The following is a 1,573-nucleotide window of genomic DNA, read 5'->3' on the forward strand; positions in this document are numbered from 1 at the left end:
TCCCTCTTAGAACTGCTTTTGCTGCATCTCATAGGTTTTGGGTCATCATGTTTTCATTGACATTTGTTTCTAGGTATTTTTTTATTTCCTCTTTCATTTCTTCAGTGATTTCTTAGTTATTTAGTAATGTATTGTTTAGCTTCCATATGATTGTATATTTTACAGATTTTTTCCTGTTATTGATATCTCGTCTCATAGCATTATGGTTGGAAAAATACTTGATGGAAATTCAATTTTCTTATATTTATCCAGGCTTGATTTGTGACCCAAGATATCATCTATCCTGGAGAATGTTCCATGAGCACTTGAGAAGAAAGTGTATTCTGTTCTTTTTGAATGGAATGTTCTATAAATATCAATTAAGTCCATCTTGTTTAGTGTATCATTTAAAGCTTGTGTTTCCTTATTTATTTTCATTTTGGATGATCTATTTGGTGAAAGTGGGGTGTTAAGGTCCCCTACTATTATTTTGTTACTGTCAGCTTCTCCTTTTATGGCTATTAGCATTTGCCTTTGTATTGAGGTGCTCTTATGTTGGGTTCATAAATATTTACAAGTCTTATATCTTCTTCTTGGATTAATACCTTGATCATTATTTAGTGTCCTTCTTTGTCTCTTCTAATAGTCTTTATTTTAAAGTCCATTTTGGAATTAGCAGGCAAGATGGCAGAAGAGTAACACGCGGAGATCACCTTCCTCCTCACAGATACATCAGAAATACAGCTACACGTGGAACTTCTCCTATAGAACACCCACCGAACGCTGGCAGAAGACCTCAGACCTCACAAAAGGCAAGAAACCCCCCACGTACCTGGGTAGGCAAAAGAAAAAAGAATAAACAGAGACAAAGAATAGGGACGGGACCTGCACCAGTGGGAGGGAGCCGTGAAGGAGGAAAGGTTCCCACACCCTAGAAGCCCCTTCGCGGACGGAGACTGTGGGTGGCGGAGGGGGAAGCTCCGGAGCCTCGGAGGAGAGCACAGCAGCGGGGTGCGGTGGGCAAAGCGGAGAGATTCCCGCACAGAGGATCGGTGCCGACCAGCACTCACCAGCCCGAGAGGCTTGTCTGCTCACCCGCCGGGGCGGGAGGGGGCTGGGAGCTGAGCCTCGGGCTTCAGTCGGATCCCAGGGAAAGGTCTGGAGTTGGCAGAGTGAAAACAGCCTGAAGGGGCTAGTGCGCCACGGCTAGCCGGGAGGGAGTCCGGGAGAAGTCTGGAGCTGCCGAAGAGGCAAGAGACCTTTTCTTCCCTCTTTGCTTCCTAGTGCGCTAGGAAGGGGTTTAAGCGCGCCGCTTAAAGGAGCTCCAGAAACGGGCGCGAGCCGCGGCTGTCGGCGCGGACAGCAGAGACAGGTGTGGGATGCTCGGGTTGCTGCTGCCGCCACCAAGAGACCTGTGTGCGAGCACAGGTCACTCTCCACACCGCCCCTCCCAGGAGCTCGTGCAGCCCGCCACTGCCGGGGCCCCGGGATCCAGGGACAGCTCCCCCGGGAGAACGCGTGGCGCGCCTCGGGCCGGTGCAGCGTCACGCCGGCCCCTGCCGCCGCAGGCTCGCCCCGCATCCGTGCCCCTCCC

The sequence above is a fragment of the Physeter macrocephalus genome, chromosome 9, assembly GCF_002837175.3.
Source record: "Physeter macrocephalus isolate SW-GA chromosome 9, ASM283717v5, whole genome shotgun sequence".
Lineage (NCBI taxonomy): Eukaryota > Metazoa > Chordata > Mammalia > Artiodactyla > Physeteridae > Physeter > Physeter macrocephalus.